This window comes from Schistocerca cancellata, chromosome 1 (genome assembly GCF_023864275.1).
Source record: "Schistocerca cancellata isolate TAMUIC-IGC-003103 chromosome 1, iqSchCanc2.1, whole genome shotgun sequence".
NCBI classification, from domain to species: domain Eukaryota; kingdom Metazoa; phylum Arthropoda; class Insecta; order Orthoptera; family Acrididae; genus Schistocerca; species Schistocerca cancellata.
Genome location: NC_064626.1, coordinates 312,401,307 through 312,418,308, shown reverse-complemented (window position 1 = coordinate 312,418,308; position 17,002 = coordinate 312,401,307).

Here is a 17,002-nt window from a genome sequence, read left to right as displayed (position 1 = left end):
CTGATTTTCAATGTGATTTTCATTTCGCGATTGATCGTAACTTACTTTCTGGACAGCCCTCGTAGTTCTGTGATCTGCAGCGACCTCTTCCTTATGTTTATGTGGGCCGATAGTGGCCCCTGGTGGCCGCTGGTGTCTTTGCTGTGTTGCTGTTGTTGTTGGTGTGGCCGTTCATCAGTATTGCCTGTCGGTTGAGTAGTACTTCGGTTTGCCTGCGAAGCGGGCAACCAGCGGCTGCAGGTTGTCAGTTTGGTTGCTGATACTCTAGGTGCCGTGACGTCTGGTGGAGAAGGCCACAGCAGAAGTGTGCCCTCATTTGGATGAACTACAATTTGTTACAGCTACAGAAAAGGATTAAGTTCGATGTTGAGGACTGTATTTATCTCTTTCACGTGTAATTGAAAATGTGTAGCAATCCACTGCAGCAGTAAATCTAGTCGTCTTTAATGACATCTATTTACAGTTGTCAGTTGCCGTCTACCCGTGCCGAGATAGTATCTTCGCCTCGGCAGAAGTGATTTGTTCCGCGAAAGAGCTAACAAAGCAGTAGATGCTCGTCACCAACAGGGAACTTTTGTGAACCGTTTCAGTGTTTCGGCAAGGCCGCTCGATCTCTAGAGAACCAGCATCCAAACAGCTACATCGTTCTTCAGTCCTAATTCCCACTTGGACGCAGGTACGACATTCCTGACACACCAAGGCCGTCTGGTGACCTGCAGACTGCCTGATGGAGGCCTGTTGTAGCCTGTTGCAAAAGAAACAAACCTGAATTCTTAAAATGAACATAACACGTTATCTAACGATGTCCAATCTCTGAAATTAGTATAATCTGGTTATGCACCTGAAAAATGAGGTCAGAATAGGAAAAAAGAGTGGGTTAGAAGTCATTAAACGACAACTATAAAGCTGTGTCATCTCCAGCATTTAATGTAATCGTCAGAACTGCTGAAGCCCTTACGGGGATATCTCAGTATAAAGAAGAGTACCTGCGACACGAATGTAGTTTTCAGTTCCCTTCAGCGTTGATCTACATATTTATATGACAGTCAATTCCTTCCTATTCATTCAGTCACAATTGTTCAAATCATTTGATACGCTGTGTACGACGATTCACATTTTCTTATGTCCTCTTGCGCTATGGTTAAATCATTATCTCCACCACATCCTTTCGGAGATGCTACTCTTATGGTAATTGAGAGCCCTGTTAGGGGTCAGATTAGAACCAGTGGTTGAACACAAGTGAGATATATGTCGCATGATGCAACTGACTACAGGCTGCAAAGTACAACGGTTTCTGCTCAAACTACCGTGCAACATGGAGTCGAAAATCTTCGTCATATGTGTAACCTTAGGTTTAACTCTGCAGTAGGGTAAGGTGGCGTTGAGCCGCTGCCGCCCAGGTCTCAAGTATACTTAAGGTGTCCTCAACGAATGTGACGAAAAGAGTGTAAGAAAATCTTAAGGCCTAACTATACTGATATTTACGCCCAACAAGAGCGTGAATAAGCACGTATGTGGCGGAGGGGACACAAGAAAGAATGCCGGCCAGAGTGGCCGAGCGGTTCTAGGCGCTTCAGTCTGGAACCGCGCGACCGCTACGGTCCCAGGTTCGAATCCTGACTCGGGCATGGATGTGTGTGATGTCCTTAGTTTAGTTAGGTGTAAGTACTTCTAAGTTCTAGGGGTCTGATGACCTCAGAAGTTAAGTCCCATAGTGCTCAGAGCCATTTGAACAAGAAAGAATGTTGATAATATGAGGGACAGGAATCTATTGTTTCGTAAAATAGTTCTCTGAACTCTGTTTATTTAACAGCACGTGACTCACCGCCCTGTTAATACAGGATTGCGTGAGGCGCTTTTAGAATCTGTTGCAAAATCGATGTCTTCTTGAAGCGTCCATAGAAACAAAAACGTAGAAGTAATCTCAGGGATATTGGAATATTGCTGCCGGATATCTTCACCGTAGCGAAATTAATTAAAAGAAACCTTTGAATTAAAGAAAGTTTTTCCTTTTTAAACGAAATAATTTTTGTTTTGCCCACGAGCGGCCAGTGCTATACTGAACTGAAAGTTTATAGTTTTTACTTTAATATGAAATAAATTAATTGATACACTTTCTTTTCTATACTAATTATGATTGCGGGTCTTTTTAAGTGTCCATTGATGTCGAAACGCAAAGAAATTATAATGAAACTATACCTACGCACGATGTCTGCCAATAATGGTCGATTGTTCGGTCGATGTTGTTGTTCATCCCGCGTATTGAAAACCTTGAAAAATAAACCTTATTTTTACTTCTGCTTGAAGGTTACTATATACAATAAATGAAAATGCGCAATTAGCATAAATTACAATACATTCTCTAAAGCCGGCCGCGGTGGCCGTGCGGTTCTAGGCGCTTCAGTCTGGAACTGCGCGACCGCTACAGTAGCAGGTTCGAATCCTGCCTCGGGCATGGATGTGTGTGATGTCCTTAGGTTAGTTAGGTTTAAGTAGTTCTAAGTTCTAGGGGACTGATAACCTCAAATGTCCCATAGTGCTCAGAGCCTTTTGAACATTCTTTAAAATTCACCACTTACAATGCTAAATTATTACTATTATTATACAATGCTATTATTATTATAATCATAAGAAGGACCGCCCCGGTAGCTGAGTGGTCAGCGAGACAGCATGTCAATCCGAAAGGCCAGGGTTCGATTCCCGGTTAGGTCGGAGATTATCTTCGCTCTAGGACTGGCTGTTCAAAAATGGCTCTGAGCACTATGGGACTTAACATCTGCGGTCATCAGTCCCCTAGAACTTAGAACTACTTAAACCTAACTAACCTAAGGACATCACACACATCCATGCCCAAGGCTGGATTCGAACCTGCGACCGTAGCAGTTGCGCGGTTCCAGACTGAAGCGCCTAGAACCGCGAGACCACCTCGGCCGGCCGACTGTCTGTTGTGTTGTCCTAATCATCATCATTTCATCCCCAGCGACGCGCAAGTCACCGAAGTGGCGTCAAATCGAAAGACTTGCCCCCGGCGAATGGTCTACCCGACGGGAGGCCCTGGTCACACGAAATTTATTTATTTATCATAAGAATTACTACCATAGTTGATTACACTATTCCGTTTATTAATTGTATTTAATCACCGACTTTGAAGTTTGTACCATTATACACTGAAGTGCCAAAGAAACTGGTATAGGTAGGCGTATTCAAATACAGGTACACGTAAACAGGCAGAATGCGGTGCTGCGGTCGGCAACGCCTACGTGAGACCACAAGTGTCTGACGCAGTTGTTAGATCGATTACTGCTGCTACAATGGCAGTTTATCAAACTTTAAGTGAGTTTGAACGTGGTGTTACAGTCGCCGCAGGAGCGATGGGACACAGCATCTCCCAGGTAGCGATGAAGTGGTGATTTATCCGTATGGTCATTTCACGAGTGTACCATGAATATCAGGAATCTGGTAAAACATCAAATCTCCAACATCGCTACGGTCGGAAAAAGATCCTGCAAGGGCGGGACCAACGACACTGAAGAGAATCGATCAACCTGACAGAAGTGCAATACTTCCGCAAATTGCTACAGATTTCAGTGTTGGGCCATCAACAAGTGTCAGCGTGCGAACCATTCAACGAAATGCCATCGATATGGTCTTTCGGACCCGAAGGCCAACTCGTGTAGCCTTGATGACTTCACGACACAGAGCTTTACGCCACGACTGAGCCGGTCAACACCAACACTGGACTGTTGATGACTGTAAACATATTCACTGGACGGACGAGTTTCGTTTCAAATTGTATCGAGCGGGTGTATGTGTACGAGTATGGAGATGACTTCATGAATCCATAGATCCTGCATGTCAGCAGGGGACTGTTGAAGCTGGTGGAGGCTGTGAATGGTGTGGGGCGTGTGCAGTTGCAGTGATATGGGACTCCAGATACGACTATGGCAGATGGCACGTACGTAAACATGCTGACTGATCACCTGCATCCATTCATGTCCATTGTGCATTCCGAACGACTTGAGCAATTCCAGCAGGACAATGCGACATCCCACACGTCCAGAATTGCTACAGAATGTCTCCAGAAACAATCTTCTGTGTTTAAATACTTCCGCTGGCCACCAAATTCCCCAGACATGAACGTTATTGAGCATATCTGGGATACCTTGCAACATGTTGTTCAGAAGAGATCTCCACCCCCTCGTACTCTTAAGGATTTATGGACGGGTAAGAGGGTAAGCTATTATGAACAGCATAGTGAACGAATTATAGTAGCCAAGACACACACGAAGCCAAAACGTCCACATTCCTAGAAGTTATTTTTCAGTTAGTCACGCAGATAATGAAGAAATGGAAAGAATGCATGATGAGAAGAAAGTAATTATTCAGGTATTTCGAGTACGGATATTTAACTGTGATTGGTGACTGGAATTCGCTAGTAACAAAAGGAAGAAAATGAAAAATCGTAGGAAAATGCGAACAGGGGAGTAAAGTGAAAGAGGAAACAGCCTATTAGAATTCTGAATAGAGCGTTATATAATCATCGGTGAAATCTGCTTTAATAGTCATGACAAAAGTTTCTACACATGAAAGAGACATAAAAACACTGGAAGATCTGCTCAATAGTAAGTGATTTCTAAACCATATTTTAAACTGTAGGACATTTCGATGGTTTATGAACTGCAAATTAACATTGAGAGATCTGCGGAAGGATAGGAAATTAAGGAGGTAAGACCTGAATAAATTGAAGGAACCAGACGTTTTTGAGAGTGTCAGAGGCAACTGTACGACAAATTTGACTGAAAAATGTGAGAGGAATGCAACACAAGACAAATGGGTAGCTTTGGAAAATGAAATAAGGAAGGCGGCAGAAAATCATACAGATAAAAAGACAAGACCTAGTAGTAGTCGTTGGATATCACAGGAGATACTGAACTTAACTGAGAAATAAGAAAATATAAAAATGCTGCAAATGAAGTAGATGAAAGAGCATGAAAACACAAAAAACTGAAATTGACAGAAAGTGAAAAATAGCTGCGCAAGGATGTCTAGACGTCAAATGTAAGATTGTAGAAATGCACATAACTTGGGGAGAGATAGCTACCACATCCAGGACAATCAAAGAGAATATTGGAGAAAAGAATGTATTCATGAGTTCAGATGGCAAGCCAGTACTAAGTAAAAAAGAGAAAGCTGACTGCAGGAAGAAATACAGAGAGAGCAATATTACAGAGACAGAAAAAATAAAGAGAGAGCAATATTACATAAACAGAAGGGAAAATAGGTGCAGTTGAGAGATATAATACTACTACACGTTACTACTAGACGATATAAGGTCCTTGGAATAGACGACAATACATCAGAATTATTGATGTCTTTGGAAAAACCAGACAGACAAAATTATTTCATCTGGTGTACAACATCCATGAGACATGCGAAATATCCTAGGATTTGAGGAACAATGTAATGATTCGAATTTCAAATATGGCAGTTGCTGACAGATGTGAATACTTCCGAACCAATTCTAATAAGCCATGGCTGCAAAACGTTGTCATGAATGATTTACAAAGCAATGGAGAAACTTGTAGAAGCCAACCTCCGGGAAAATCAGCTTGGGTTCCGCTGAAACGAAGGAACACGTGAGGCAATACTGACACTACGACTTACCCTAGAAGATAAGTTTAAGAAAGGTAAACATACGTTTACAAAATCTGCTGAATTAGAGAAATCCTTTTTACAATATTTACTGGACTACACACTTTGTAATTTTGGAATTATCACGAATAAAATACAGGGAACGAAAGATAATTTCAGCTGCCACAGAAACTAAACTGTAGTTGTAAGAGACCAGTTTAGAATGGAGTGAGACAGGGTTGTCGTCCGTTCCCGATGTAATTATGTATGTACATTGAACAAGCTGTCAAGGAAATCAAAGAGAACTTTGGAAAAGAAATTAAAGCTGAGAGAGAAGAAACAAAAACCTCAAGGTTTTTCAGTGATAATGTAATTCTATCAGATGCGGTAAAAGACTTGGAAGATCAGCTTAATGGAACGTACAGTGTCTTAAAAAGAGATAGCAGATAAATGTTACCAAAAGTACAACAAGGGTAATGGAACGTGGATGCACTGTATGGCAGTGAAACGTGGATGATATGCGGGTCAGACAGGAAGGGAGCAGATCTTTTAAAATGTCGTGCTATAGAAGAATTCTGAAGATCAGGTAGGTAGATCGAATAACAAATGAAGTACTGAATTGAAACGGGGGAAACAGAACTATACGGTACAACTCATCTAAAAGAGGTGCTCGGTTGATAGGGCACATCCTGTTGCATCAAGGAACTGTCAATTTGTTAATGGCAGGAAGTGGAAGGGTGGATGGGATTGTAGGGGAAGACCAAGGTTTTAACACGATAAGCAGGTTCAAGTAGATGAAGTTTGTTGTAGTTATGCAGAGATGAAGAGAGCTACATCAAATCAGCCTTTGGAATGAATCACAACGACAACATTCCACCGCGTCCAGCGACTTTTCTCTGTTGCGGGATTTTAGTTGTATTTGTATCCTGTAATCAGTTATTTAGATATCTGTCAATGTGACGCTCGTGTGCCGATTAGAACGACAGTACGATTTTTCTCAGTGAAATTGTTTTGGAAAAAGACGTTCAGTATTTTGGCTGTTTCTCTGTCATCCTCCGTTTCGGTGCCATTATGTTAATAGAATGTCTATAGAAAAGGCTAAAATCTGTTTACTGGTTTAATACGACCAAAGCCCCCAAGTATTTTCATGAAATTCGATAGGCAGAATTTTACTTTCGGTCGTTGAATGCCTCACGTAGTACCCTACTTTCGTTAGTTATATTTCCGTTCAGTTTTATGTTCTTCTGCGGACTTTTTACTATGTCTTAATTTGCAGCGATCTTTGCTTTCGTAGCAGCTTTTAAATTTAAAATTAATTGGTGTTAAGGTGGGCGCCAGGTTGAGATTCATTGGGAGAGTCCTTAGAAAGTGTAGTATATCAACAAAGGTCGTGGCTTACAAAACACTCGTTCGACCTATACTTGAGTATTGCTCGTCAGTGTGGGATCCGTACCAGGTTGGGTTGACAGAGGAGATAGAGAAGTTCCAAGGAAGAGCGGAGCGTTTCGTCACAGGGTTATTTGGTAAGCGTGATAGCGTTACGGAAATGTTTAGCAAACTCAAGTGGCAGACTCTGCAAGAAAGGCGCTCTGCATCGCGGTGTAGCTTGCTGTCCAGGTTTCGAGAGGGTGCGTTTCTTGATGAGGTATGGAATATATTGCTTCCTCCCGAGGAGATCACGAATGTAAAATTAGAGAGATTCGAGAGCGCATGGAGGCTTTCCGGCAGTCGTTCTTCCCGCGAACCATACGCGACTGGAACTGGAAAGGGAGGTAATGGCGTAAAGTGCCCTCCGCCACACACTGTTGAGTGGCTTGCGGAGTATAAATGTAGATGTAGGATGTAGCTTTCTAACACGGCTGTCGAATCGTGGCGGCTCCTTCCCATCCCTCACAACTTTGCTCGACACGTGTGGTTCTGAGGCTTATTGTGCAGCCATCTTGAGCTTTGTGCATTCAGTCTCACATTTTCACTGCTAGGAATGAAATTTTCGTATTGGTAGATCTAATAATCCGAAATACACTGACGAAAAAAAAACGCAACACCAAAAAATAATTAATTATAGCAATGAAAATTCTGGAATAAGTTTGTCTAGGTAACGTATGTTATCGGTTACAACTGCAGTATCATAAGGGTGAGGTAAGACATTGCAAATGTGAAATTCTTGTACATTAATAACCACTGTAACTGCTAGAAGGTTGAATGCAAGCATGTTAATGTGCATACATTGGCTGTACAGGTGCACATTGTCAGTATGTGGGATGGAGTTCCACGCCTGTTACACGTGGTCGGTCAATATTGTGACGGTTACTGCTGTTTGTGGATGACTCTGGAGTTGTCCAATGAAGTCCCATATGTACTAGATTAGAGACAGATTTGGTGATCGATCAGAACGAAGCAAAATGTCGACACTCTCTAGAGCATGTTGTGTTAAAACAGTGGTATGTAAGCGAAAATCATCTTGTTGGAAAATACCTAATGGAATGCTGTTCGTGAATGGCAGCACAATGGGTCGAATCGCCAGACTGAGTGCTCCCACTGTCGTACGAAATCGCGCCCCCAAACCATAGTTCCAAACGTCGGTCCACAGGTTTGTTTCAGGCCCTCAACTGGCTTCCTCCTAACCAATACACGGCCATCACTGACACCGAGGCAGGACCATCTGTCATCAGAAAAGACAAAAGCCCTGGATTATGCCCTCCCATGAGCTCTCTTTTGGCACCACTGATGTCGAAATTGGTGTTTGTGTGGTCTCAGTGAATCCACACGACAGGGAGTCTGGCTCGGAGATCTCCTTGAAGTAACCGATTCGTAATATTTCGTTGTGTCCCTGTGGTGCCAATTGTTGCTCAAACTGTTGCTGTAGATGCCGTACGATGTGTCAGAGCCATACACCGAACACAATGGTTTTCGCTCTTGGTTGTGCCACGTGGTGTCCGGAACCGAGTCTTCTTGCGACCGCACATTCCGTGACCAGCGCTGCCAGCAGTCATGTACAGTGGCTACCTTCAAAAATGGTTCAAAATGGCTCCACTATGCGAATTAACTTCTGAGATCATCAGTAGCCTTGAACTTTGAACTAATTAAACCTAACTAACCTAAGGACATCACACATATCCATGCCTGAGGCAGGATTCGAACCTGCAACAGGAGCGGTCGCTCGGCTCTAGACTGTAGCGCCTAGAACCGCACGGCCACTCCGGCCGGCTGGCTACCTTCCTGCAGTATAGCAGAAGGCACATCTAGCTTCCTTTAGCCCTAGTGCATGACTTCGTTCAAACCCAGTGAAATAGTGACAACGGTCCGTGAAATCTTCTCGGGTGATCAGCCGAGTAAAGGCGTCGTCTTCTCGCAACGTTTCGAAGGGTTTCGTACCCATCATCTTCAAGCGAAGTGTCGAGATGCTGTGTTGCGCGGTCCTATAAAGGCTCCTGGACCAGTGACTGATTCCGGGCGCCGACCAATCAGGTACCTGCGGAATCGGCCGCCGCGCCAGTGGTGGGGGGTTCGCGGCGCGGACCGGGCGTCGAGTCCCTGCCGGTTCCTACTACGTCTATGACCGCTACCGTCTTCGTGCCGGAGCGTTCTCTTCTAATTTTAGTTATTGCGGGATTCCAAGCTGTACTAAGTTGGAAACCAGTGTCTCGATTGATCAGGTTGCTGTTCAACCGAATTTCTACAGCCTCTTTGAAAACCGAATCCCAAAATCCTTTAGCGTCACATAGCTTCTTCGTACCCTCAAAGAGGAAGGTGTGTCCTTCGTTAAGGCTATGTTCCGCTACCGCCGATTTTTCTGTCTGACCAAGGCGTACATGTCTGATGTGCTCCGAGCGCCTCTGCGTGATGCAGCGCTGCGTTTGTCCGATGTATTTCGTACCACATTCACATTCAATACTGTATACGCCCGGAGTCTGCAGTCCCAGGTGGTCTTTGACTGAGCCAAGTATGTCCTTAATTTTACTTGGGGCATGAAATATTGTCTTGATGTTGTGTTTCTCCAGAATGCGGGCAATCTTGGCTGTTGGCGGTCCCGCGTATGGTAGAAATGCCAGGCATCTGGTCTCATCTTCTTCTTCCGGTGTGTCTACCTTCCTGCTCTTGTGTAGGGCGCGCGAGATTTGCGTCTCATTATAACCATTGTTGCGGAAGGTCTTCCTTAGGTGTTGTAACTCTGCAGGTAGGCTGTCATCATCACAGATAGACTTGGCCCTGTGCACAAGTGTGTTAAGCACTGAGTTGCGTTGTGCCGGGTGGTGGCAACTCTGTGCATGAAGGTATAAATCCGTATGTGTCTTCTTCCTATACACAGCGTGACCCAAGGTGCCATCAGGGTGCTTCTTGATTAGAATGTCAAGGAAGGGCAAGCTTCCGTTTTCTTCCACCTCCATGGTGAATTGTATGTTGCTGTGTATGCTGTTCAGATGTCGCAGGAAGTCTTGCAGGTTCTCTCTGCCATGTGGCCACACGACAAAAGTGTCATCCACATATCTGTGGAAGGCTTTAGGTTTCAATGGGGCGGTGTCCAGGGCTATGTCTTCAAAATGCTCCATGTAAAGATTGGCGATGCCTGGAGCTAAGGGGGACCCCATGGCTACACCATCCACTTGTTCATAAAATTTGCCTCCACACTTGAAGTGGGTGTTTGTTAACACATGCCGGAACAGCTTTATTGTGTCCTCACTAAAGCGTGTTTCGAACAGCGCTAGGGAGTCTTCCAGCGGTACTCGTGTGAAGAGTGAGGTGACGTCAAAGCTGACAAGAAGATCTTCTTTATCCAGGCGAAAGCCTTGTAGTACCTTCACAAACTCCGCCGAGTTCTTGACATGGTGCTCACAGTGACCCACGATCGGTTTGAGCAGTTGTGCTAGGTACTTCGCTAAACCATATGTCGGTGAGTTGATGGTGCTCTCTATGGGTCGCAATGGAACTCCGTCTTTGTGGATCTTAGGGAGCCCATATAGCCGTGGTGGTGCCGGTGCTCTGGGGTACAGCTTCCTGATGACGTCCTTTTCCAGTCCAGAGTCATTGAGCAAGGCGATGGTCTTGCGAGTCACGGAAGCTGTCGTGTCCTTGTCCAGTTGCTTGTAGGCAGTATCTTGTAGCAGTGAGTTTATCTTCTGCCAATAATCTTCTTTCCTCAGTATCACCGTGGCATTGCCTTTGTCAGCAGCTAGAACGACAGTGTCCTCATCCTCACGTAGGGCCTTAAGAGCCTTCCTTTCAGCAGATGTTATGTTGTTCTTAGGCATTTTTGCCTTCTCCAGGACCCTGCACGTTTCTCTCCTAACTTCCTCAGCTGCCTCCGTAGGGAGGCCGCGCACGGCTTGCTCGATGCTGCTGATAATGTCTCGCTTAGGTAGTGTCCTGGGTACTGGAGCAAAGTTAAGTCCTCTCGACAGCACTGATATTGTGGTCTCGTCCAGTTCTTTGCCTGCCAGATTGATGACAGTCTTGGAAGGACACACCTTCCTCTTTGAGGGTACGAAGAAGCTATGTGACGCTAAAGGATTTTGGGATTCGGTTTTCAAAGAGGCTGTAGAAATTCGGTTGAACAGCAACCTGATCAATCGAGACACTGGTTTCCAACTTAGTACAGCTTGGAATCCCGCAATAACTAAAATTAGAAGAGAACGCTCCGGCACGAAGACGGTAGCGGTCATAGACGTAATAGGAACCGGCAGGGACTCGACGCCCGGTCCGCGCCGCGAACCCCCCACCACTGGCGCGGCGGTCGATTCCGCAGGTACCTGATTGGTTGGCGCCCGGAATCAGTCACTGGTCCAGGAGCCTTTATAGGACCGCGCAACACAGCATCTCGACACTTCGCTTGAAGATGATGGGTACGAAACCCTTCGAAACGTTGCGAGAAGACGACGCCTTTACTCGGCTGATCACCCGAGAAGATTTCACGAATGGAATACGCCGAGAAAGTCTCAAATCACATTTAACATACCTCTACAGGGAGGATATCCATCGCAGCTACCAGATGCTACAGAAACTACGACTCAAGGCGGGCAAGCTGCTTAGCAGACTGGCCTTCTTACAACGGTGTCGAGATAAAGAAGTGTTGCCGAAATTTGCCAACTTGCGGCACCCTGTTAGCACGACAAGATCCAGACGCATACTACAAGGGGCCGGTGCGGCCCTGGTGCGCGAACACATACGGGTCACCAGGCAGGAGTTAGATAAGAACGCAAGGATGCTGCTTACTCAACACCTTCGATTGGCCTCCTATCTCCCACCACACACATGGGAGTGGATCGACGGAAACACATATGCAAGCAGTGAGATCCACAAGAGAAAAGCCACGGAAAAACAATGTGGCAAGTTCACCAGACTGTCTGGAGCCCGGCAACATGCCGACCACACAACCAATGCCAAGACTGTCATCAATCTGGCAGGCAAATAACTGGACGAGACCACAATATCAGTGCTGTCGAGAGGACTTAACTTTGCTCCAGTACCCAGGACACTACCTAAGCGAGACATTATCAGCAGCATCGAGCAAGCCGTGCGCGGCCTCCCTACGGAGGCAGCTGAGGAAGTTAGGAGAGAAACGTGCAGGGTCCTGGAGAAGGCAAAAATGCCTAAGAACAACATAACATCTGCTGAAAGGAAGGCTCTTAAGGTCCTACGTGAGGATGAGGACACTGTCGTTCTAGCTGCTGACAAAGGCAATGCCACGGTGATACTGAGGAAAGAAGATTATTGGCAGAAGATAAACTCACTGCTACAAGATACTGCCTACAAGCAACTGGACAAGGACACGACAGCTTCCGTGACTCGCAAGACCATCGCCTTGCTCAATGACTCTGGACTGGAAAAGGACGTCATCAGGAAGCTGTACCCCAGAGCACCGGCACCACCACGGCTATATGGGCTCCCTAAGATCCACAAAGACGGAGTTCCATTGCGACCCATAGTGAGCACCATCAACTCACCGTCATATGGTTTAGCGAAGTACCTAGCACAACTGCTCAAACCGATCGTGGGTCACTGTGAGCACCATGTCAAGAACTCGGCAGAGTTTGTGAAGGTACTACAAGGCTTTCGCCTGGATAAAGAAGATCTTCTTGTCAGCTTTGACGTCACCTCACTCTTCACACGAGTACCGCTGGAAGACTCCCTAGCGCTGTTCGAAACACGCTTTAGTGAGGACACAATAAAGCTGTTCCGGCATGTGTTAACAAACACCCACTTCAAGTGTGGAGGCAAATTTTATGAACAAGTGGATGGTGTAGCCATGGGGTCCCCCTTAGCTCCAGGCATCGCCAATCTTTACATGGAGCATTTTGAAGACATAGCCCTGGACACCGCCCCATTGAAACCTAAAGCCTTCCACAGATATGTGGATGACACTTTTGTCGTGTGGCCACATGGCAGAGAGAACCTGCAAGACTTCCTGCGACATCTGAACAGCATACACAGCAACATACAATTCACCATGGAGGTGGAAGAAAACGGAAGCTTGTCCTTCCTTGACATTCTAATCAAGAAGCACCCTGATGGCACCTTGGGTCACGCTGTGTATAGGAAGAAGACACATACGGATTTATACCTTCATGCACAGAGTTGCCACCACCCGGCACAACGCAACTCAGTGCTTAACACACTTGTGCACAGGGCCAAGTCTATCTGTGATGATGACAGCCTACCTGCAGAGTTACAACACCTAAGGAAGACCTTCCGCAACAATGGTTATAATGAGACGCAAATCTCGCGCGCCCTACACAAGAGCAGGAAGGTAGACACACCGGAAGAAGAAGATGAGACCAGATGCCTGGCATTTCTACCATACGCGGGACCGCCAACAGCCAAGATTGCCCGCATTCTGGAGAAACACAACATCAAGACAATTTTTCATGCCCCAAGTAAAATTAAGGACATACTTGGCTCAGTCAAAGACCACCTGGGACTGCAGACTCCGGGCGTATACAGTATTGAATGTGAATGTGGTACGAAATACATCGGACAAACGCAGCGCTGCATCACGCAGAGGCGCTCGGAACACATCAGACATGTACGCCTTGGTCAGACAGAAAAATCGGCGGTAGCGGAACATAGCCTTAACGAAGGACACACCTTCCTCTTTGAGGGTACGAAGAAGCTATGTGACGCTAAAGGATTTTGGGATTCGGTTTTCAAAGAGGCTGTAGAAATTCGGTTGAACAGCAACCTGATCAATCGAGACACTGGTTTCCAACTTAGTACAGCTTGGAATCCCGCAATAACTAAAATTAGAAGAGAACGCTCCGGCACGAAGACGGTAGCGGTCATAGACGTAGTAGGAACCGGCAGGGACTCGACGCCCGGTCCGCGCCGCGAACCCCCCACCACTGGCGCGGCGGCCGATTCCGCAGGTACCTGATTGGTCGGCGCCCGGAATCAGTCACTGGTCCAGGAGCCTTTATAGGACCGCGCAACACAGCATCTCGACACTTCGCTTGAAGATGATGGGTACGAAACCCTTCGAAACGTTGCGAGAAGACGACGCCTTTACTCGGCTGATCACCCGAGAAGATTTCACGAATGGAATACGCCGAGAAAGTCTCAAATCACAGTGACAACGGTGTCTTCGTCGCCTTACAGGTATTCTTAACTAACATCAGCTGATACGTCCAGTCTCAAAGGTAACTGTCGCTCACGGTGATTACAGCGTGTATTTAAAGCAAATCTGATTTCATCCTCATAGCCGCGCTGCTAGCGCCACTCTGGTGCAACTGGTGCGAAATTTTTCAGATGTAGAAACACACCTACCAACTTTCGTTTATGTCGCAAAAACCTTTCTTACTGTTGCGATATTTTTTTCGTCAGTGTGTAATTGCATGGCTTCCGCATCAAAGTCATTTCACATAAAAGTTTTCTGAGTATGGTACCGCAACATAAAGTAAAAAAGTATACTGAAGAAACCAAACAGTAGACCCAGAATAAGGCCACTGTAACAATGGCCGGAACGTTGGTTTCTTCAGTACAGTTTTTTATATTATGACGTAGTACCACGTTCATCACATTCAGAAAACTTTTATATGAATGAGAAATATATTTTTGTCGCATTTTCTAATCGGAAATAAGTTCGTCCTTTTCATAACACTCTTATTTACAGCTGTATTCAGTAAAGCTATAACAGCCTTAAGAGCTGTGTTTCCAAGTCTAAGATTACGAGGAGAATACGGCGAGAGCCATAGCCCGATTTCTCAGAAACTTCGCTGTGTGAACGAGGGATCAAAATAAGCGAAAACGTGTCTCGTCTTAACCACAGATACACGACCGTTTCTCAAAAAGCGTCGGTCAAAGTTTTCGAGGTACTTTAGGTGCCTTTTATCGCTCGTTGTCCTCAGATGAGATGGCGTCACAGTGGATGGAGTGGCGGCTTCTCACTATTGGGCGCTGTGTTCGAAACTAGATTATTGCTTTTATTTTTGTTTTTCGTTTATAAACCCACGTCTGTAGAAAATTAGCAGACGAATGATTTCCGTTATGGACTGATATGACATTGTGGTTATTTGTCAACTAAGTGCATCTTAGAGGTATGAATTTAAAAAAGAAAAAAAAGAAAAAAGAGAAAATTATTTGAAATTGTTTTCGGTGAAATTCCTGTAGTGTATCTTGATTCACAGTCAATTGCAAGGGCCAGTTTTCAGGAAAGTGACACGTTATACATTGTTTGTCTCCAGAGTGTTGCCAACGCTCGAAATCTTCACTAGTGTCAACGTCGCGAGAAACTCATACGAGCAGGTGTCATTGTGGAAACCCTGTCTTTGCGCGATGACCGTGGTGTTCGGAATATCTATGTTTCGAACGTTACTAATTTCGGTATCATCCACGGGAATGCATCAAATGTTCCTAAAGAACAAGTCTATGAATCAAAAATAAGAATTAATATAAAGATTGATGTAAGAACTTCGTAAATATCGGAAGATGAGAATTTAAAAAGATTGTAACTCCTTAACATACCATACACACATACACGGATGTGATGAAAACCGTGAGATAGCGATATGCGCATACTCAGATGGAATACACAAGGTATAAAAGGGCAGTGCATTGGCGAACCTGACATTTGTATTGAGGTGACTTATGTAGAAAGGTATCCGACATGATTGCGGCCACATGACGGGAATTAACAGACTTTGAACACGGAACGGTAGATGCAGCTAAAGGCATGGGACATTCCATTTCGGAAATCATTAGAGAATTGAGTATTCTGAGACCCACAAGAGCGCGCCGAGAATACCAAATTTCAGGCATCAGCTCTCACCACGAACAATGACCGAGAACAGCGGCATTTACGTTTAGTTGCCAGTGCTGACAGACAGGCAACAGTGCGAGAAATAATCGCAGAAATTAATTTGGGACGTATGACGAATTTATTCTGTGCGGCGAAATTTGGCGTTAATGGGCTATGGAGGAACATCGCTTACTGTGCCTCTCCTTGGATTGTGACTATATCTGTTGTTCCCTAGACGATTCGAAAAGCGTGGCCTGGTCATATGAGTCCCATTTTCAGTCGGTAATAGCTAATGGTAGGGTTTGAATGTGACGCAGAGGTCACGAAACCATGGATCCAAGTTGTCAACAAGACTCTGTGCAAGCCGGTGGTGGCTCCATAAAGGTGTGGGCTGTGTTTACATGGAACTAGCTGGGTCCTCTGGTCGAAATGAACCAATCATTGACTGGAAATGGTTGTGTTCGGCTACTTGGCGACCACTGCAAGCCGAACAACGATGGAGTTTTTATGGATGAGAGTGCGCCATGTCGCCGGTTCATAACTGTTCGCGACTGGGTTGAAGAACATTCTGTATAATTCGAGCGAATGATTTCGCCAACCAGACGGCCTGACGTGAATCCTATCGTACATTTATGGGACACAATGAGGAGGTTGTGCACCAAATCCTGAGGTGATAACACTTTCGCAATCATGGACGGCTATAGAGGCAGCATTTCTCAGTAGTTCCCCAGGGGACTGGTTCAGTCCACGTCACGTGGAGTTGGCAGACTACACCGGACAAAAGGAGGTCCTAAACGATATTAACCCTTTCATCCCTGAATTAATATATGTGATTTAAAAAAATATTTGCTTTGAAATATGTTATCTAGGATGCATTAGGAAATATAATTTGAAGTTCTCCTAAATTTTCCCCCACCCAATTTTGAAAGAAAAAGTTGCCATATGGCGACGGTAGTACTCAACGAAATGATTTTCAGGAATTTGATAAAATCATTTATGTTTAAGAATTGAATACAAATACGAGATATGCTTGTGATAGAAGGAAGAATATCAATGCAACAAGGAGAATATATCTTTATATGGATGACGTGACCATTTCTAAGTTTTTATTATACAACATGACATAAATATGCTGTCAAGGTA